General features: G+C 53.8%; 1 protein-coding gene across 4 annotated transcripts in view; it reads right to left on the bottom strand.

Annotated features, from left to right (window-relative positions):
* Positions 1 to 22500, bottom strand: part of TNRC6C (trinucleotide repeat containing adaptor 6C) — a 121097-nt gene that overhangs the window by 67295 nt on the left and 31302 nt on the right. Inside the window, exon 1 of one of the 4 annotated variants that reach the window (XM_075579731.1) lies at positions 5671 to 6308. The exons of the other annotated variants lie outside the window; for them this stretch is intronic. The gene's annotated coding sequence lies outside the window, so the exon portion shown is untranslated. Of the gene's footprint in view, positions 1 to 5670; positions 6309 to 22500 lie in introns of those variants that run through there. 4 annotated transcript variants of the gene reach the window in all.

The following is a 22500-nucleotide window of genomic DNA, read 5'->3' as shown; positions in this document are numbered from 1 at the left end:
CATCAGTTAGGGAACTCAAAAAGGTGCTTCGGGCAGACACCAGGGCAAGTCATCTAATGGTGTCTGAGGTTTCACAACAAAGACAATTGGCCGGCTGACTGGGCCATGCGGTTCTGATCCGCCGTCAACTTGTAAGATTCTAGGAAACTGTTCAACAGTTGCTTGCCATTAGTTCACTATAGTAACACTAACCCTTTCAAATCAAACTTATGAAAACAGCTAAGGAGAAGACGGCTCTTTTCAGGGAATCTTCGCAAAGTTTAATAATTATAAGCATTCCAGTTATGCCAAACATCGTGTGATTCGAGGAAATATGATCAAATTTAGCCGAACACCATTTTTTGGATGATTTTACTTTAACAATCCGTGCAGCCCAGGTACTTTTGTAAATCATATTGTTCACAGCAAAAAATATTTTATTATATTATATTGCCTTTACATTTCTCAGGCAAAGAAAAACTATTGAAATTGCTAAGACAAATGACATTCTTCTAACAAGGCCGCCCTTAGCAATATACACAGGATGTGTTCATTAAAGCACACAGTTGTGCAGCACCTCCTTTTAAAGTTCAAAATCAGTTCAGAACATTTCCAAACGTTTAATGGCAAAAATCCCCCCAACAAATTCTGCACAAACACACACACTGCAAACATGTTAGGCCACAAGACTCTCGGCGGAACCGCTCAGCCAGACCAGATTTGAAGAATAATCAATAAATTACCAAGCACACACAATTGCATTTCTTTTATATATGAATGTGTGTAGCTGGTTCACAACCAGCAAGTAGGGGGTTGAGAAACACGGTTAGGGACTAGCAGTAAAAATAGAAAGTACTTTTAGCATCAAAACAAAAGTTAACAGCAAACTCACAACTAAACGCCAACCAACAGAGCAATTAGACCGCACTGGTGGTAAGTTAACATGGCAGCAGGTTCCTATAGATCAATTTACTATTTTCAGGATCTTAAATCAATCATTGGTAAAAGAAACCTTTGCAAGCAAGCTGCAAAATGTGATGTCATTTGTTCAAGCAATCTGCTCCCATTTTCAGCATAACATGCTTTCAATTTGTACGATACTATATTTGTCTGTGTGCACATGATACCCGATAGCCCCAAAGCATTGCAAAATCCCCCAGCCTCCTCCTAGCACTTAGGAAGCACTTATGATGGCTTTAAGAAAGCTTGACTCTGGCATCCTTTCCATGTCTGCTAATTAAAGTGGGCTGAACGGCACCGTTTTTTTTTTTTTTTAATCAGTTTGGAAACTTAAGTACGGTTCAATGAAAATACATGTCCGGTTATGCATGTGGGAAGCCAAAATAAAAAGGGCTACATACAAACTAAATGGGACAGGGGAAAAAAAATGGATGGAGAAGGATTTAGGAGTGCTTGTGGGCAGCAGGCTTAGCAATAGTGCTCAATGTCAGGCAGTAGCTGACAAGGCAAATAGGATTTTATCTTGCAGAAAACAGGGTATGGATAGAAAGGAAGAAAGCATAATATGCCACTATATAAACCAGTAGTAATACTACAACTTGAATATGAAGTATAGTTTTGGGCACCACTCATAAAAAATTAAAAAATAAAACGACATTATGGAACTGGAAATGTGCAGAGAAAAGCCAACAAATGAATGATGGGGATGTAAAATCTGACTTATGTGGAGAGGCTAGCCAATTGAGACCTGGGACATGGTGCAGGGAGCGGCACTGGGCAGCGCTGACGCTCATGCTCACGCAGGAGATTTTTCTTGTCCCTGCATGAGCGTCAGCGAGCGCGCTTGTGTGCAGGGTGGGAGCCGGGCGGGAGGCGGTGCTAGGGAGCCATGTCACGGACTGCCATTGGATTCTGGCAGTCACGTGACCGGCCCTGCGCTTGCATGAGCGGCAAAATTTAAACTTGCCCATCTCCTGCATTTCCACACACCTGCGGAAGCGCCATCTAAAGCCGCGCTGATAGGGATAATGTTTCCCCTCAGCGCGCCTCAGGACGGTCTTTTTGACCATGTCCGAAGCCTTAGATTTGTTTACATATAAAAAAAAGAGGAATCTAGGGGCGCGCTTATAGTCCCGGCTACAGCGACGGCATGACGTCGCTGTTGTAATAGCGATTTCTGCTTGTAGTGTAGGAGACAAGAGATGGCGACTGGGGGGCGTGGCCATGAGTGGTTCACCCTCATTGGCTGAACCGCTCACGTGCTGCTGCCATGCGGAGGCCGCCGAAAAAAAAATCAATTTACATGGACTACAGTGATTTTGGTCGCTGTGTCGGGACAACTATAGTCGAACGCGACGGATTACATTAACTTGTTTTGACGCGGTGTTGCATCGTCGTAGCCGGAACTATAAGTGCAGCCTTAGAGCAGATACGATTACTATTTACAAATATATATGGCGTCAATACAGGGAGCTTTCAAGAGAACTATTTATCCCAAAGACAGTACAAATTATACAGGGTTGTCCCTTGAGATGGAAGGAAAAAAAAGATTTAACCAGCAGCAAAAGGAAGGTGATCTTTACAGTAAGGGCAGTGATAATGTGGACTGTATTACCTATGAAGACTGTGATGGCAGATACAATGGATATCTTTAAGAAACTGTTACAGCTTTTTGGAAAGGAAAGATATACAGGGATATACCAAATAAATAAAACATAGGAAGGATGTTGGCCCAGGGAGATATCTGATTGCCATTACCGGAGCCAGGAAGGAATGTATTTGTACCCTTATGAGACATAATATGGTAATGTTTCTCTGGGGTCTAGTCTTCCTTTGGATCAATATACTGCAGATACAAATACAGGATGAGTATCTCCGTCATCTAAATTTAACATAGGTCTTTTTTTTTAACCTCTTCTACTATGCATCAGAAACAGATTAGGGGGATGAAGACAATTTGTTGAAGACAATCCAAGAAAAGTTATTGTAAAAAAATATATTTTAACCAGGATAGTAGCAGTTAACCAAAGTGACTCATTGTTCTCTAGTGTTTTGCTGGGATTATTATTATTATTATTATTATTATTCAGATGCTCTTTACCACAACTATGTCAGTAGCCAGCGTAGATATATTATTTCCTTTGTAGCTGTTACTTCCTTGCAGGATAATATTACCCTATATAATCCCTTTCATTAACTGTAAACTCACTTAATCTATTTTGTCAGTATGGGGTTTGTAAACAGCAAGATCCTTTATGAGATATGCAGGATTTATAATTATGCCCCTTGAACAGTGTGACCATATAGCTATATTCTTTGACACATGGTGGGAACGTCTTCAAATAGCCATGTGCTAGATTCTCCTTCACAACTCAAATCATCTGACCTGTTTCATCTTCCTTTTCAAAAACAAAAAGGTCTCTCTATAACAGGCAACATAAAAAGTAAGTACACCATATACTTGAGAATTGGTATTTCAAAGCTTAATTCCTTTTGGTAAAGAGTGTCCATCGATCCCCCCCCCCCACCCAAAAAAATGATTGTATTCATTAAAAGCAGCTTCAAGTGAGAGAGACGCAGCTAAGATAGCCATGCCCAACCACCATGCAGTTTTCTCTCTTATGCATCTTCTGTATAGATGGATAGTGGTTGATGATGGCTATTTTAGCACGGTGTCTCACTTGCATGCAGCACACAGCCATCCTCAACAGTCAACAACAGCAGTTCATTCAAATTACTAAGAATGGTCTATATCAGGGATGCTCAGCAAAAAAAAGGCTTGGATAACCAAACGATATTTGACTGCAATTTAATGAGCTTATACAGACTATAAAAGCAGGTTGCTCCGTTGTATGTTTAAAGACATGGGTAGGGAACAGAAAAGCCATTTACTTTGCATAATCTGAAGAAACACATGGCGGGTATTCAGGTGAGAACAGGGAGAAGGCTCATGGACAACATTTAAGGTTATGTCATTTGTTTTTCTTCCAATAGATGTCATAACATAGGTAAAGAGCCTAATTACAGTGCAACAGCATTACAGCTTTAATCTTATTCCTGCATCAATATTGCGGTTTGAGTTGGAGAAGATCAGGGATGGAATGACAGCTCCGTTGTTGAGGATAAAGAGGTGTACCTGTCCAGTGGCCATGAGTTGGCAAACACTGACTGTGCTTTAATGCAAACAAACCAATAGAACACAATCCACAGTACTGAAGGAACAACCTATGTCTGGCGGTCCCACAGGAAGGACCAGTTACTTAGTTAAAGTCCATCTAGATTTTTAGCCACTTTTCTTTTTAGAAAATGTCACTTTGGTAACGCAAATTGCTTAAAAAAAGGGCATGGCTTATACATGCAGCAGAAACATGCAAAATGTGGCATTGTAGTGTGTAGAACAGTCACTGGTTTTGGTGATCCCATACAAACCAGGAACACACAATTAATAGTTAGTGCTTTGGTCCAGGGCTTCCCTACACATACAGAGCTTTGCCCTGATGCAGTGTGTTAGATCCAGACCCTCCCACGCACATCACTTCATAAAACTTGGCGAGCCATCAGGGCAGATGATTTTATGTTCATGTCTCATTTGCTTTGCCATGTCTACGGCCAAAACGAGGTGGGAAACGGAGACTTTCTGCAATGGTTTTCGACTTCAGAATAAGCTAATATTTTAGTAGCAAAGAGTTACACATTTTTACAACATCAGTCTTTCAATGCTGGGGATACAACTTGGTGGCATGTAACAGAGGAGAGGTACATGTCACTACGGTGGCTTCACGTATGTAGACATGGAGCCAATGGATGATATAAGAAGTTCCACATAGGATCCTAAACATTTACAAGACTTGCAATTCTGACAGATGCCTGCCTCTCCCCCACGCCCAGCCAGCTCTGTGCGTGAGGGTGGATATGATACAGTCCACTTCTAACGAAGGGCGAGGGGAGGAGTCACGAGTGACCATCAATGAACCACAAGCTGTCACTTTAGAACCAGCAGGACACCACTCCTATGCAAGTTCCTGCCATGTATATGGGAGAATGCAGATCAGGGAAGACAAAGTGTGTGGGTTTAAATAGGACAAGAAGTTTGAAACAGAGGAGGCTGGTTCAAATCCCAGTGTCAGCTCCTTGTGTCACATTATCTTCCTGTGCCCCAGGCACCAAAAACAGATTGTAAGCTCACCTGCGCAGGGACTCATTCCTGCAACAATCCTATGTACAGCACACTATACTGTAATTGTGACGCGCTTTGAGTCTCATTGGGGGGAGGCTGAAACTAGGGGGCTAAAACCTCCCTCCCCAATTCGTACATGTTTTACATTATGGTCATTTTACTGATTTTGTATGTACAGCACAGTCACGCCAAAAATTAGTTCATGCACTTGTGTCTATAATATATATACACACACACGTGGACTTACACATTAGTGTTGCACACTAATATATATATATATATATATACACACATACATACATACATACACATACACACAAATATATAAAACAGAATGCAGTCACTGAACCCTCACCCCAATAAGATGAGCGCGTACACACACACACACACACCAGTGTGTGTGTGTGTGTGTGTGTGTGTGTGTGTATGTATATATATATATATATATATATATATATATATATATATATATATATATATATAGTTACACACAACAATATATATATAACTTATCTCCCGAGTAGCTGCGCAGACCCTTCCCGGGTTGTCAGTACCTGGGCTCCTCTCCTGCGGGGGCTGGCTGGCAGTGTCCTGCGGCGGCTGTGGCTGTGGTGCTGAGGAGGTAGAAGAGGAGGAGGCGGTTGGGTCTCCGGTTCCGTCCCGTCGCTCGGCCGCCGATCCCTCCTCCTCCTCTCCCGCAGGACCGGAGCACGGAGGCGGCCCGGGTGACACCGGAGGGGATCCAGGACAGGCCCCGGGGGGAGGTGAGGGGGAGAGAGGGAGGAGAGACAAGGCCGCCGCCGGTGTGACAGTCCTGGGGGGGGGGGAGGAGAGACAAGGTCGTGGCTCTGTGTCACCGGAGGGGATCCCGGACAGGTCCCGGGGGGAGGTGAGGAGACAAGGCCGCGGCTCGGTGTGACAGGCCCGGAGTGGAGGTGAGGGGCAGGGAGGTGGATAAGGCCGCGGCTCGGTATCGCCGTGCAGCCGCAGGCGTGACAGGCGGTACCCACGGGGAGTGAGGTGACACGGTGTCCGGTGGCGCTGCGCGGTTCCCCTCAGAGCGCTGACAGGAGCTGAGCGACCGCCGCCATTTTGTTGCTAACTGACAAGTTCTGTCTCGAGACAGCAGGCTGGGGGCGGAGCGGGGCAAATTAGGGGCGTTGCTAGGCAAATACAGACGAGATGTCTGCAGGATGGGGGGGAGGAGCTACAGACTGAAGTCCCTGTAAGGGGCGTGGCTACCTCTGAAGACGGGGCGACGCTGGCTTCACTGCAGATTGGGGGGTGAGGTGGGAGGTGCGCGGTTGATTGACACCGCACCCTACCTTCCTCCACGTGACCTGAGCGAAAAAAAAAAAAAAACATCGCATAGCTACCAATCCCTACTCGTCCAGCCGCGGTTGTCCTGGGAACCAGGGGCGGGGCTTGGGTTGTTTATTATTTGGGGCTTTGACAGCTGCTCCAGTGCGCATGCGTTAGCAGGAGGTGTGAAATTGGGGCGGGGCCTGTCTACAATTGTTCAGGCTCCCTATTCATTGGATTAATATTATTAAATGTCATTATTAATAATGGTGTTATTATTTATAACAATATTATTATATATGTTACTAGCTGAGAGACCCGGCGTTGCCCGGGATGTAATGTTCCCGTTCCTCTCTCTCCTCCCCCCTCTCTCTGTTTGTCCCCCATTCACATCAATCCAGTCCCCCCCTCCCTCCCTCCTTTACAGCTTCATGTAGCGTGTGTGCGTCAGTCACTGTGTGTTTGCTCGCGCGTCAGTGAGTCTGAGGCAGAAACACAAACACACACAGACTGACTGACGCACACACAGTCAGTGTGTGCCTCAGTCAGTGTGTGCGTGCGTCAGTCAGGCTTTGTGTGCGCGTCAGTCAGTGTGTGCGTGCGTGCGGCAGTCAGTCAGTGTGTGCGCGCGGGGCGTCAAAGGCAGGGGGGGGCGTCAAAGGCAGGGGGGGGCGTCAAAGGGAGGGGGGGGCGTCAAAGGGAGGGGGGGGGCGTCAAAGGGAAGGGGGGGCGTCAAAGGGAGGGGGGGGGCGTCAAAGGGAGGGGGGGGGGCGTCAAAGGGAGGGGGGGGGCGTCAAAGGGAGGGGGGGGGGCGTCAAAGGGAGGGGGGGGGGCGTCAAAGGGAGGGGGGGGGCGTCAAAGGGAGGGGGGGGGCGTCAAAGGGAGGGGGGGGCGTCAAAGGGAGGGGGGGGCGTCAAAGGGAGGGGGGGGGCGTCAAAGGGAGGGGGGGGCGTCAAAGGGAGGGGGGGGCGTCAAAGGGAGGGGGGGGGCGTCAAAGGGAGGGGGGGGCGTCAAAGGGAGGGGGGGGCGTCAAAGGGAGGGGGGGGGCGTCAAAGGGAGGGGGGGGGCGTCAAAGGGAGGGGGGGGGCGTCAAAGGGAGGGGGGGGCGTCAAAGGGAGGGGGGGGGGGCGTCAAAGGGAGGGGGGGGGGGCGTCAAAGGGAGGGGGGGGGGGCGTCAAAGGGAGGGGGGGGGGCGTCAAAGGGAGGGGGGGGGGCGTCAAAGGGAGGGGGGGGGGCGTCAAAGGGAGGGGGGGGGGGCGTCAAAGGGAGGGGGGGGGGCGTCAAAGGGAGGGGGGGGGCGTCAAAGGGAGGGGGGGGGCGTCAAAGGGAGGGGGGGGCGTCAAAGGGAGGGGCGTCAAAGGGAGGGGGGGGGGCGTCAAAGGGAGGGGGGGGGTCGTCAAAGGGAGGGGGGGGCGTCAAAGGGAGGGGGGGGGCGTCAAAGGGAGGGGGGGGGCGTCAAAGGGAGGGGGGGGGGCGTCAAAGGGAGGGGGGGGGCGTCAAAGGGAGGGGGGGGCGTCAAAGGGAGGGGGGGGGCGCGTCAAAGGGAGGGGGGGGGGGCGTCAAAGGGAGGGGGGGGGGCGTCAAAGGGAGGGGGGGGGGCGTCAAAGGGAGGGGGGGGGGCGTCAAAGGGAGGGGGGGGGCGTCAAAGGGAGGGGGGGGGCGTCAAAGGGAGGGGGGGGGCGTCAAAGGGAGGGGGGGGGGCGTCAAAGGGAGGGGGGGGGCGTCAAAGGGAGGGGGGGGGCGTCAAAGGGAGGGGGGGGGGGCGTCAAAGGGAGGGGGGGGGCGTCAAAGGGAGGGGGGGGGCGTCAAAGGGAGGGGGGGGGCGCCTCAAAGGCATGGATTCCTCCCCCTGCATTTCCTGCAGTGGACAGGAGGGGGGGGGCAGTGGACAGGAGGGGGGGGGCAGTGGACAGGAGGGGGGGGGCAGTGGACAGGAGGGGGGGGGGGCAGTGGACAGGAGGGGGGGGGCAGTGGACAGGAGGGGGGGACGCAGTGGACAGGAGGGGGGGACGCAGTGGACAGGAGGGGGGGACGCAGTGGACAGGAGGGGGGGGGCAGTGGACAGGAGGGGGGACGCAGTGGACAGGAGGGGGGGGCAGTGGACAGGAGGGGGGGGCAGTGGACAGGAGGGGGGGGCAGTGGACAGGAGGGGGGGGCAGTGGACAGTGACACACACACACACACACACACACACACACACACACACACACACACACACACACACACACACACACACACCTCAGTTGATGCGCCCTTTCTCAGTTCCGTTTGGCGCCGGAGGTGGGGAGCGACACCTACCTGTACTTCCGGGCGCCGCCACCGTCTGACTCGGCGCCGCGAGGGAGGAAGGGGGTCCGCCATCTTACGCGCCGCGTGGCAGCTGCGGGAAGCGAGGTGATTTGGAGGGGGGAGAGGTGATTTGGAGCGGGGAGAGGTGATTTGGAGCGGTGAGGGGGGAGAGGTGATGCCGCTGGGGAGGGGGAAGAGGTGATGCCGCTGGGGAGGGGGAAGAGGTGATGCCGCTGGGGAGGGGGAAGAGGTGATGCCGCTGGGGAGGGGGAAGAGGTGATGCCGCTGGGGAGGGGGAAGAGGTGATGCCGCTGGGGAGGGGGAAGAGGTGATGCCGCTGGGGAGGGGGAAGAGGTGATGCCGCTGGGGAGGGGGAAGAGGTGATTTGGAGAGGGGAGAGGTGTGTGTGTGTGTGTGTGTGTGTGTGTGTGTGTGTGTGTGTGTGTGTGTGTGTGTGTGTGTGTGTGTGTGTGTGTGTGTGTGTGTGTGTGTGTGTGTGTGTGTGTGTGTGTGTGTGTGTGTGTGTGTGTGTGTGTTTTATTTATTTTTTTGGACCTTTGGCCCGTCACTCCGCCTCAGGCCAATGAGAGGTGTGGGGGGCGGGCCAAGGGGGTTGTGTGAGTGTGTGAGGCCAATGAGAGGTGTGCGGGGGCGGGCGGGCCAAGGGACCAATGAGATTGCCGCTAGGGACACCGGACATCCAGCAGGCAGGCATGCATGCATGCAGGCAGGCAGGCAAACATACAGTGCTTTCACTAATATAGTATAAGATTAGTATCACTAATATATGGTTATTAATATTATTGTTATTAATAATATGTTGTTATTATTATTAATATTACTATATGTTACATTGACATTATAATGTATGTTAATGTTATATTATTATTAATGTTATTATGTTATTATTAATTTTGTCAATGTAGTGTAGCTCAGATTTAACAACCCCCTCTGGTGGAAACAGGGTTAAAAATACCAAGAATTCAAATGTGTGAGCTCGGCCCGGCATATAAACTGTAAGGCTGGGGCCATGGCACCGCAGAGCGTGCGGACGCTGAGCGAACAGACTGCCTTGAGGCGGTGTTCGCGTCCATACGGCGTGCGCAAGAAATCAGTTCAAACCGATTTCTTGGCGCGACAGGCCGGTCACGTGAGCGAACCAGCTCTGTGACGTCACTGGCACGCCCCTAGACGCCCACGGACGGCGCGCGTACCATGGCCGCAAAGCGCAACCGCTTCAAGCGGGTGACATCCGCCCGGGCGAAGGCACTATGGCCTCAGCCTTAGATCTCTTCACCATTCATTGGGAGAGGGAACGTTTTTCAGGGAGAAAGTGAACAAAGTAACATATTTTCAGTGAATAGGACGTCTCCCATGTCTAGGGAGTTTAGGCCATTATGCTGACCATCACAGAACCCTATACATACTGCCAAATCCCTGGTTATTAGGAAGCTTTAACATCGGTGGCCATTTAAATACCAGCTTGAACCCAGGAAGTAACGCCGCTGCCTTCCCCGTTACGTCTCCCGGGAACCGGCGGGAGCCTGGAGCTGAAAGCCATTCCACTCCGGGTGATCGCCGGGTTCCCAGCCTGTAAATAAAAGGGTGTTTGGTAAGGGGAGGGTTGCTGCATTCACATGAGGATAGAAAGGTTAAAGGTTGACTATAAAAGGGCTAAATTAAATATATATATATATATATATATATATATATATAAAAAAACAAAAAATTGTGGCGCCAAAATAATATTCTATTATTCTGTGTATTAAACTGTAGTGCTAATATCGTGTAAATAAAAAGTGTGTAAGATTCCTAAATGTGTTTAAAAATAAAGATGTATATATGGGTGCACCTGTTTGAATACTTAACTAAATATACAAATATACTCAAAACAACATCATAGAATAATACATCAATGTGAATAAAACATGGAATAGAAAAATACAAATATGAAAAAAATGTGCAAAAAGTGCTAAAAAAGGTGAAAAGTGAAAATATGAAGCAAAATAAGTGTAAAAATGTAATAAAAATCCAACCAGTCCTTCAATAGTCAGTCCATAATGGGATATATAAGATATATGCACAGGGTCTTCTGCTGCTCTCACAAGGGATAAACCACCTCCACGGATATCTATGAACAGAAAAAGAGAGAGAGCGCACGCCCCATAGCATAATACTGCGTAATTTATTATAAAAATGGGGAAGGGATGGAAGGGGGGGGGGGGAATCGCACTCACAGGATAAAAAATATTAAAATGCAGTTTGTGAATAAATTCACCACCATCCGGTACTGCTGGGCAAGGTCCCTTCACGGTAGCTGTTCCTGATCACCTCCAGATCACCTCCAACCGGATAAGGATGCCTTTGTACCGACTGTGTGCTGATCGAATTCAGCTCTCCACTCCGAATGGCCGCTATTATCTTCCCGCGCTTCGTGTGGCCTCATGCGCGTGCGCAGCGTCTTCGTGACGTAATCGCGCTTCCTCAGTCTCCCTGACGCGTTTCGTCACCAATCGGCGACTTTGAGAAAGTCGCCGATTGGTGACGAAACGCGTCAGGGAGACTGAGGAAGCGCGATTACGTCACGAAGACGCTGCGCACGCGCATGAGGCCACACGAAGCGCGGGAAGATAATAGCGGCCATTCGGAGTGGAGAGCTGAATTCGATCAGCACACAGTCGGTACAAAGGCATCCTTATCCGGTTGGAGGTGATCTGGAGGTGATCAGGAACAGCTACCGTGAAGGGACCTTGCCCAGCAGTACCGGATGGTGGTGAATTTATTCACAAACTGCATTTTAATATTTTTTATCCTGTGAGTGCGATTCCCCCCCCCCCCCTTCCATCCCTTCCCCATTTTTATAATAAATTACGCAGTATTATGCTATGGGGCGTGCGCTCTCTCTCTTTTTCTGTTCATATATATATATATATATATATACTGTATATATAAGAGTATCAGGGATTTGATATTTAATATGCAGGGGAAAGATTATTTCTCCTGTTAGACATCAAAGCTTAGATAGCTCGGTGCATGATTTACAGTTGCTGAAAAGGCCTCTGTCTCTCCCTTTCCCTCAATTCTCTCCCTCTCTCTCTGTTTCTCCCTTTCTCTCCTCTTTCCCTCTCTCTTCCCAATCCTCCTCTTTCTCTCTCTCTTTCTACCTTTCTCTCCTTCCTCTTAATTACTCTCTCTCCTCTTTCACTCTCTCTCTCTTACCTATCCCTTCCTCTCTTTTTCTCCCTCTCCCCTTCTCCCCCCTCTCTCTCTCTCCCTCTATCCCCCCTCTCTCTCCCACCCTCTCTCGTTCTCTCTCCCCCTCCCTCTCTTTCCTTCCTCTTTGCTGCTTTCTCTCCTCTCCCCCCTCTCGCTCTGTCTTCCCCCTCCCTCTCTCCTCTCTGTCTTCCCTCCCTCTCCTTCTTTTTTCCGCTCTCCTCTTTCCCTCTCTCTCTGTGTCTTCACTCTCCCTCCCTCCCTCTCTCCTCTTTCTCCCTCCCTCTCTCTGTCTTCTCTCTCCCTCCCTCTCCTTCCTCTTTCCCGCTCTCTCTCCCTCCCTCTCTCCTCTTTCCCCCTCTCTCTCTGTCTTCCCTCTCACGTCCTCTCTTTCCCCCCCTCTCTCCCTCCTCTTTCCCCCCTCTATATCTCTCTGTCTATCCTCCCCCTACCCCCCCCCTTTCTCCCTCTCTCCTCTTTCCCTCTCTGTCATCCCTCTCCCTTCCTCTCTCTCTGTCATCCCTCTCCCTTCCTCTCTGTCTTCCCTCTCCCCCTCTCTTTCTCTGTCTTCCCTCTCCTTCCCCCTCTGTATATACAGGGGGTCCTGCCTGTGCTCCCCTCCGCATATACAGGGGGTCCTGCCTGTGCTCCCCTCTGCAAATAAAGAGGGTCCTGCCTGTGCTCCCCTCCGCATATACAGGGGGTCCTGCCTCTGCTCCCCTCCTCATATACAGGGGGTACTGGCTGTGCTCCCCTCCGCATATACAGGGGGTCCTGCCTGTGCTCCCCTCCGCATATACAGGGGGTCCTGCCTGTGCTCCTCTCCGCATATACAGGGGGTCCTGGCTGTGCTCCCCTCCGCATATACAGGGGGTCCTGGCTGTGCTCCCCTCTGTATATACAGGGGGTCCTGCCTGTGCTCCCCTCTGTATATACAGGGGGTCCTGCCTGTGCTCCCCTCTGCATATACAGGGGGTCCTGCCTGTGCTCCCCTCTGTATATACAGGGGGTCCTGGCTGTGCTCCCCTCCGCATATACAGGGGGTCCTGGCTGTGCTCCCCTCTGCATATACAGGGGGTCCTGGCTGTGCTCCCCTCCGCATATACAGGGGGTCCTGGCTGTGCTCCCCTCTGCATATACAGGGGGTCCTGCCTGTGCTCCCCTCTGTATATACAGGGAGTCCTGGCTGTGCTCCCCTCCGCATATACAGGGGGTCCTGGCTGTGCTCCCCTCTGCATATACAGGGGGTCCTGCCTGTGCTCCTCTCCGCATATACAGGGGGTCCTGGCTGTGCTCCCCTCCGCATATACAGGGGGTCCTGGCTGTGCTCCCCTCTGCATATACAGGGGGTCCTGCCTGTGCTCCCCTCTGTATATACAGGGAGTCCTGGCTGTGCTCCCCTCCGCATATACAGGGGGTCCTGCCTGTGCTCCCCTCTGTATATACAGGGAGTCCTGCCTGTGCTCCCCTCCGCATATACAGGGGGTCCTGGCTGTGCTCCCCTCCGCATATACAGGGGGTCCTGCCTGTGCTCCCCTCTGCATATACAGGGGGTCCTGGCTGTGCTCCCCTCCGCATATACAGGGGGTCCTGCCTGTGCTCCCCTCTGCATATACAGGGGGTCCTGGCTGTGCTCCCCTCTGCATATACAGGGGGTCCTGGCTGTGCTCCCCTCCGCATATACAGGGGGTCCTGGCTGTGCTCCCCTCCGCATATACAGGGGGTCCTGCCTGTGCTCCCCTCTGCATATACAGGGGGTCCTGGCTGTGCTCCCCTCCGCATATACAGGGGGTCCTGGCTGTGCTCCCCTCTGCATATACAGGGGGTCCTGCCTGTGCTCCCCTCTGTATATACAGGGAGTCCTGGCTGTGCTCCCCTCCGCATATACAGGGGGTCCTGCCTGTGCTCCCCTCTGCATATACAGGGGGTCCTGGCTGTGCTCCCCTCTGCATATACAGGGGGTCCTGCCTGTGCTCCCCTCTGCATATACAGGGGGTCCTGCCTGTGCTCCCCTCCGCATATACAGGGGGTACTGCCTGTGCTCCCCTCTGCATATACAGGGGGTCCTGCCTGTGCTCCCCTCCGCATATACAGGGGGTCCTGCCTGTGCTCCCCTCCGCATATACAGGGGGTCCTGCCTGTGCTCCCCTCCGCATATACAGGGGGTCCTGCCTGTGCTCCCCTCCGTATATACAGGGGGTCCTGGCTGTGCTCCCCTCCGCATATACAGGGGGTCCTGCCTGTGCTCCCCTCCGCATATACAGGGGGTCCCGCCTGTGCTCCCCTCCGCATATACAGGGGGTCCTGCCTGTGCTCCCCTCCGCATATACAGGGGGTCCCGCCTGTGCTCCCCTCTGTATATACAGGGGGTCCTGCCTGTGCTCCCCTCTGTATATACAGGGGGTTCTGGCTGTGCTCCCCTCTGTATATACAGGGGGTCCTGCCTGTGCTCCCCTCTGCATATACAGGGGGTTCTGGCTGTGCTCCCCTCCGCATATACAGGGGGTCCTGCCTGTGCTCCCCTCCGCATATACAGGGGGTCCTGCCTGTGCTCCCCTCCGCATATACAGGGGGTCCTGCCTGTGCTCCCCTCCGCATATACAGGGGGTCCTGCCTGTGCTCCTCTCCGCATATACAGGGGGTCCTGCCTGTGCTCCCCTCCGCATATACAGGGGGTCCTGCCTGTGCTCCCCTCCGCATATACAGGGGGTCCTGCCTGTGCTCCCCTCCGCATATACAGGGGGTCCTGCCTGTGCTCCCCTCCGCATATACAGGGGGTCCTGCCTGTGCTCCCCTCCGCATATACAGGGGGTCCTGCCTGTGCTCCCCTCCGCATATACAGGGGGTCCTGCCTGTGCTCCCCTCCGCATATACAGGGGGTCCTGCCTGTGCTCCTCTCCGCATATACAGGGGGTCCTGCCTGTGCTCCTCTCCGCATATACAAATATAATAATTTGAATCCTTTTTTTTAGGGTAGTAAGGTAGTGTCTGAATGTTTTACAGAAGGACCCCTTTAAGGGAAGGATATTAGTTTCAGGGGTCCGGCGTGATACCCCAGGCCAGACACACATTTGCATTAGACAGGTATGAATATTGAAGCCTCTTACTGATTTGTCTCCGGTTTGCTGCGTTCCCCTGCTCCAGGCGCACAGCATCGACCGGGCGAACAGAAGCAGTAATGACGGTCCAATCAATGAGGAGAATGCATGTACTATGGGGCGGTGTGTCCTGCGTTCCGACACGAGCCCGGCACAGCTTATTACACAGTGCCAGCGATGTGTACAGCGCTGTGCGTCATGTACAAGGTATAACGACACAGTGCCACCTACATACCTACGTTTTATTCTCTTACAGTACATCAAATGTCACTCTGAATTCCTCACTTTTATCTTAGGAGAAGAAGGGGATGGCCAAGGTCAATTTAACGAAATTAATATATATATATATATAATTGGCTCCTCTTTTTGCTATTTATCTGTCTGACTGTCTGACTGTCTGATGTCTGACTGTCTGACTGTCTGACTGTCTATCGATCTATCTATCGGTGTATCGATCTATCGATCTATCTATCGGTGTATCTATCTATCTATCTATCTATCTATCTATCTATCTATCTATCTATCTATCTATCTATCTATCTATCTATCTATCTATCTATCAACGTTCTGTCTGTCTGTCTGTCTGTCTGTCTGTCTGTCTGTCTGTCTGTCTGTCTGTCTGTCTGTCTGTCTGTCTATCTATCTGTGTATAAAACATATATAAATATATAATAATATATATAAAATCCTACATTATTTAACATTATTGTATAATTATGTAGACTGTATTTGAAAATGATTTATGTGATATCAATGCTATAAAACAACAGAAGAATCTGTGTGAATAAAACCCCGGGTATACAAATAATAAGTACTGATATACATGCTATATATCCGTCTCCCCTCCAAGGATACAGCGGTACGGGCCTGCCAAATAAAAAGGCCCTCAAAGAGTTAAACACCCCCCCCCCCCCTGTCCATTAACCCATGCAGAAGCGTCTGAGTTATAGCTTTCTCCCTTAGTAGAGAATGACAGGGGGGGGGGGGGGAGGGAATAATATGTGTCTTAGAACCAATCTGGAGTGGAACGTTAGTGAGCTTTTGTGTTTGGGTGTAACACAGAAAAGTGCAGAGACGGGTAACCCCTTCAGAGCTGGAAGCCCCCCCACCAAAAAACAAGTTGGCGTTTTGCCGTTGGCTGAAGGCAGGGGCGGCCAACTCCAGTCCTCAAGGGCCACCAACAGGTCAGGTTTTCAGGCTATCCCTGCTTCAGCACAGGTGGCTCAATCAGGGGTGATTGGGCCACCTGTGCTGAAGCAGAGACTGATTGAGCCACCTGTGCTGAAGCTGAGACTGATTGAGCCACCTGTGCTGAAGCTGGGACGGACTGAGCCACCTATGCTGAAGCAGGGATATCGTGAAAACCTGACCTGTTGGTGGCCCTTGAGGACTGGAGATGGCCTCCCCTGCTTATAGGCATACCAGACATGGGACTTCTCAGCTGTTTGGCGCGGCAGTTAGCGTGACGTGACATTTATTAAACCTTTCCACCAAATGACAGCTCCCCCCCTCCCCCCTCCCCCTGCCCCCTTTCCCCCCCCTCCCCCCCCTCGGGAAGAAAATACTTCCTGTCAATCATCCTCTCCCTTTATTTGTATTATTTGTATCATGGCCGCAGCCCGGCTACGCGGGAGCGCTCAGGCGTCTGCTCGCAGAAAGCCCATTAAAGAGCTATTTGGAGAGAGAGAGCTGCAGCCCGTGGCAGCCGGCCGCAGACTTATTATGCTGTGTTACCAGGCGTGACCGCCGCCGCACGCCTATCGCGCGCTCATTTCCATTGGTCGCCGGGTAGGAGAGGGCAGGGAGGCTGCAGGGCCAGTGGTGCAAGTGTGATGGATGTGGACCGTACCGCTGGGTGGTAAAGCGTGGCTGTGTTGTAAAGCGTGGCTGGGTGGTAAAGCGTGGCTGTGTTGTAAAGCGTGGCTGTGTTGTAAAGCGTGGCTGGGTGGTAAAGCGTGGCTGTGTTGTAAAGCGTGGCTGTGTTGTAAAGCGTGGCTGGGTGGTAAAGCGTGGCTGTGTTGTAAAGCGTGGCTGTGTTGTAAAGCGTGGCTGTGTTGTAAAGCGTGGCTGTGTTGTAAAGCGTGGCTGGGTGGTAAAGCGTGGCTCTGTTGTAAAGCGTGGCTGGGTGGTAAAGCGTGGCTGTGTTGTAAAGCGTGGCTGTGTTGTAAAGCGTGGCTGGGTGGTAAAGCGTGGCTGTGTTGTAAAGCGTGGCTGTGTTGTCTGGCAGCACAAGCTGTTTCATGCTTCCACCATTCTCCCAGAGCACGCAAGTCCACCTCCCTATCTCCTACCCACGCACGCAAGTCCAGCTCCCTACCCACGCATGCATGTCCAGCTCCCTACCCACGCACGCAAGTCCAGCTCCCTACCCACGCACGCAAGTCCACCTCCCTACCCACGCACGCCCACCTCCCTACCCACGCACGCAAGTCCACCTCCCTACCCACGCACGTACGTCCACCTCCCTACCCACGCACGCAAGTCCACCTCCCTACCCACGCACGCATGTCCAGCTCCCTACCCACGCACGAATGTCCACCTCCCTACCCACGCACGCAAGTCCACCTCCCTACCCACGCACGCAAGTCCACCTCCCTACCCACGCACGCAAGTCCACCTCCCTACCCACGCACGCAAGTCCAGCTCCCTATCCACGCACGCAAGTCCACCTGCCTATCCACGCACGCAAGTCCACCTCCCTACCCACGCACGCAAGTCCACCTCCCTATCCACGCACGCAAGTCCAGCTCCCTATCCACGCACGCAAGTCCACCTCCCTACCCACGCACGCAAGTCCACCTCCCTACCCACGCACGCAAGTCCACCTCCCTACCCACGCACGCAAGTCCACCTCCCTACCCACGCACGCAAGTCCACCTCCCTACCCACGCACGCAAGTCCACCTGCCTATCCACGCACGCAAGTCCACCTCCCTACCCACGCACGCAAGTCCACCTCCCTACCCACGCACGCAAGTCCAGCTCCCTATCCACGCACGCAAGTCCAGCTCCCTACCCACGCACGCAAGTCCACCTCCCTACCCACGCACGCAAGTCCACCTCCCTACCCACGCACGCATGTCCACCTCCCTACCTACGCACGCAAGTCCACCTCCCTATCCACGCACGCAAGTCCACCTCCCTACCCACGCACGCAAGTCCAGCTCCCTATCCACGCACGCAAGTCCACCTCCCTACCCACGCACGCAAGTCCAGCTCCCTACCCACGCACGCAAGTCCACCTGCCTACCCACGCACGCAAGTCCACCTCCCTATCCACACACGCAAGTCCACCTGCCTATCCACGCACGCAAGTCCACCTCCCTACCCACGCACGCAAGTCCACCTCCCTACCCACGCATGCAAGTCCACCTCCCTACCCACGCACGCAAGTCCAGCTCCCTACCCACGCACGCAAGTCCACCTCCCTACCCACGCACGCAAGTCCACCTCCCTACCCACGCACGCAAGTCCAGCTCCCTACCCACGCACGCAAGTCCACCTCCCTATCCACGCACGCAAGTCCAGCTCCCTACCCACGCACGCACGTCCACCTCCCTACCCACGCACGCAAGTCCACCTCCCTATCCACGCACGCAAGTCCACCTCCCTATCCACGCACGCAAGTCCACCTCCCTACCCACGCACGCAAGTCCACCTCCCTACCCACGCACGCAAGTCCAGCTCCCTACCCACGCACGCAAGTCCACCTCCCTACCCACGCACGCAAGTCCAGCTCCCTATCTCCTACCCACGCACGCAAGTCCACCTCCCTACCCACGCACGCAAGTCCACCTCCCTACCCACGCACGCAAGTCCACCTGCCTATCCACGCACGCAAGTCCACCTCCCTACCCACGCACGCAAGTCCACCTCCCTATCCACGCACGCAAGTACACCTGCCTACCCACGCACGCAAGTCCACCTCCCTACCCACGCACGCACGTCCACCTCCCTACCCACGCACGCAAGTCCACCTCCCTACCCACGCACGCAAGTCCAGCTCCCTATCCACGCACGCAAGTCCACGTCCCTACCCACGCACGCAAGTCCACCTCCCTACCCACGCACGCAAGTCCAGCTCCCTACCCACGCACGCAAGTCCACCTCCCTACCCACGCACGCAAGTCCAGCTCCCTACCCACGCACGCACGTCCACCTCCCTACCCACGCACGCAAGTCCACCTCCCTACCAACGCACGCAAGTCCACCTCCCTACCCACGCACGCAAGTCCACCTCCCTACCCACGCACGCAAGTCCACCTCCCTACCCACGCACGCAAGTCCAGCTCCCTACCCACGCACGCAAGTCCAGCTCCCTACCCACGCACGCACGTCCACCTCCCTACCCACGCACGCAAGTCCAGCTCCCTACCCACGCACGCAAGTCCAGCTCCCTACCCACGCACGCAAGTCCACCTTCCTACCCACGCACGCAAGTCCACCTGCCTATCCACGCACGCAAGTCCACCTCCCTACCCACGCACGCAAGTCCACCTCCCTACCCACGCACGCAAGTCCACCTCCCTACCCACGCACGCAAGTCCACCTCCCTAACCACGCACGCAAGTCCACCTCCCTACCCACGCACGCAAGTCCACCTCCCTACCCACACACGCACGTCCACCTCCTTATCCACGCACGCAAGTCCAGCTCCCTATCCACGCACGCACGTCCACCTCCCTACCCACGCACGCAAGTCCAGCTCCCTACCCACGCACGCAAGTCCAGCTCCCTACCCACGCACGCACGCAAGTCCAGCTCCCTACCCACGCACGCAAGTCCACCTCCCTACCCACGCACGCAAGTCCACCTCCCTACCCACGCACGCAAGTCCACCTCCCTACCCACGCACGCAAGTCCAGCTCCCTACCCACGCACGCAAGTCCAGCTCCCTACCCACGCACGCAAGTCCAGCTCCCTATCTCCTACCCACGCACGCAAGTCCACCTCCCTATCCACGCACGCAAGTCCAGCTCCCTACCCACGCACGCAAGTCCAGCTCCCTATCTCCTACCCACGCACGCACGCAAGTCCACCTCCCTATCCACGCACGCAAGTCCACCTCCCTATCCACGCACGCAAGTCCACCTCCCTATCTCCTACCCACGCACGCAAGTCCACCTCCCTACCCACGCACACAAGTCCAGCTCCCTACCCATGCACGCAAGTCCACCTCCCTACCCACGCACGCAAGTCCACCTCCCTACCCACGCACGCAAGTCCACCTCCCTACCCACGCACGCAAGTCCACCTCCCTATCCACGCACGCAAGTCCACCTCCCTATCCACGCACGCAAGTCCACCTCTCTACCCACGCACGCAAGTCCACCTCCCTATCCACGCACGCAAGTCCACCTCCCTATCCACGCACGCATGTCCACCTCCCTATCCACGCACGCAAGTCCACCTGCCTATCCACGCACGCAAGTCCACCTCCCTATCCACGCACGCAAGTCCAGCTCCCTACCCACGCACGCAAGTCCAGCTCCCTACCCACGCACGCAAGTCCAGCTCCCTACCCACGCACGCAAGTCCACCTCCCTACCCACGCACGCAAGTCTACCTCCCTACCCACGCACGCAAGTCCACCTCCCTACCCACGCACGCAAGTCCACCTCCCTATCCACGCACGCAAGTCCACCTCCCTATCCACGCACGCAAGTCCACCTCCCTACCCACGCACGCAAGTCCACCTCCCTATCCACGCACGCAAGTCCACCTCCCTACCCACGCACGCAAGTCCACCTCCCTACCCACGCACGCAAGTCCACCTCCCTATCCACGCACGCAAGTCCACCTCCCTACCCACGCACGCAAGTCCACCTCCCTATCCACGCACGCAAGTCCACCTCCCTACCCACGCACGCAAGTCCACCTCCCTATCCACGCACGCAAGTCCACCTCCCTACCCACGCACGCAAGTCCACCTCCCTACCCACGCACGCATGTCCACCTGCCTATCCACGCACGCAAGTCCACCTCCCTATCCACGCACGCAAGTCCAGCTCCCTACCCACGCACGCAAGTCCAGCTCCCTACCCACGCACGCACGCACGTCCAGCTCCCTACCCACGCACGCAAGTCCACCTCCCTACCCACGCACGCAAGTCCAGCTCCCTACCCACGCACGCAAGTCCACCTGCCTACCCACACACGCACGTCCAGCTCCCTACCCACGCACGCAAGTCCACCTCCCTACCCACGCACGCTGCGTAGTATGTTAGCGCTGTACAAATAATGGATAATAATAGCCCTGGTCACTTGCCCCGGTCTGCCAGTCAGGGCCAAGGGTTGAACCTAGCAATGGCAGTGATCCAAAGAGATGATACAATATATAACAAAACCGATCACTCGTACATGTTCAAAGGCGGTGATGGGGTTAATTAGGTCCCAGTGACCCTGTTCTGGCAGTACATGACCTTGCTCACCTTCCTCTGAAGGGCGCGCGCATGTTTGGATCATAAACGCTGATCCTTCACTACAATTAGAGCGGCGGATAGAGTTCTGGGGTCATCAGCGGGCAAGATGATGGAAATTCTCCCTGCTTTAATCAGGAGAACGGACGGACGGCAGAATATAACAGCCGTGATATTAAGGTCCTCAAAGATCAGAAGGGGCCGGAGAGACAGATGAATGACCGGGACCTCTGCAGTGGGACATCGCGTGGTGAGCAGGCGTCAAAGGATGCTCCGCGCACAACACAACCTCGTCGCCGCCAGAGGGGGTGAGAATGGCAGCAAAGGAGAATGTGTGGGGTCAAGTAATCTCTGGTAGAGGGGACCCCGCTGAAGTCTCGAGGGTCAAGTAATCTCTGGTAGAGGGGACCCCACTGAAGTCTCGGGGGACAAGTAATCTCTGGTAGAGGGGACCCCACTGAAGTCTCGGGGGACAAGTAATCTCTGGTAGAGGGGACCCCACTGAAGTCTCGGGGGACAAGTAATCTCTGGTAGAGGGGACCCCACTGAAGTCTCGAGGGACAAGTAATCTCTGGTAGAGGGGACCCCACTGAAGTCTCGAGGGTCAAGTAATCTCTGGTAGAGGGGACCCCACTGAAGTCTCGGGGGACAAGTAATCTCTGGTAGAGGGGACCCCACTGAAGTCTCGGGGGACAAGTAATCTCTGGTAGAGGGGACTCCACTGAAGTCTCGGGGGACAAGTAATCTCTGGTAGAGGGGACCCCACTGAAGTCTCGGGGGACAAGTAATCTCTGGTAGAGGGGACCCCACTGAAGTCTCGAGGGACAAGTAATCTCTGGTAGAGGGGACCCCACTGAAGTCTCGAGGGACAAGTAATCTCTGGTAGAGGGGACCCCACTGAAGTCTCGGGGGACAAGTAATCTCTGGTAGAGGGGACCCCACTGAAGTCTCGGGGGTCAAGTAATCTCTGGTAGAGGGGACCCCACTGAAGTCTCGGGGGTCAAGTAATCTCTGGTAGAGGGGACCCCACTGAAGTCTCGGGGGACAAGTAATCTCTGGTAGAG

This window comes from Ascaphus truei, chromosome 22 (assembly GCF_040206685.1).
Source record: "Ascaphus truei isolate aAscTru1 chromosome 22, aAscTru1.hap1, whole genome shotgun sequence".
In the NCBI taxonomy this organism is placed as follows: domain Eukaryota; kingdom Metazoa; phylum Chordata; class Amphibia; order Anura; family Ascaphidae; genus Ascaphus; species Ascaphus truei.
Note: the sequence above shows the minus strand (reverse complement) of the source record. Positions and strands in the feature narration are given on the sequence as shown.